The sequence below is a fragment of the Sinocyclocheilus anshuiensis genome, unplaced genomic scaffold (genome assembly GCF_001515605.1).
Source record: "Sinocyclocheilus anshuiensis isolate Anshui unplaced genomic scaffold, SAMN03320099.WGS_v1.1 scaffold719, whole genome shotgun sequence".
NCBI classification, from domain to species: Eukaryota; Metazoa; Chordata; class Actinopteri; order Cypriniformes; family Cyprinidae; genus Sinocyclocheilus; species Sinocyclocheilus anshuiensis.
The window spans coordinates 160,250-160,513 of NW_015552643.1; positions in this window are offsets into that span (position 1 = coordinate 160,250).

Here is a 264-nt window from a genome sequence, read left to right on the forward strand (position 1 = left end):
GCCGGTGTGCATACACTCATAGAAAATAATGTGTTTGAATTTTAAAGACGTGGCGCGACGCTGCGCTGCGCTTCTCGTCCGGTGTGCGACCGCCTGAAATGCTGTTTTTTTTCACCTCCGTGCCCAAACATCTTTGTCTGGTCTTCCGAAAGCGGATGATGTCAGGAAACAGTGGTTGCAATTTACTTTTTAACTCTGTTCCTGAGCATTATAGCCCCAATTTGCTATTGTGTGCTGCGCATTTTACTGAGGACAGCTTCCACA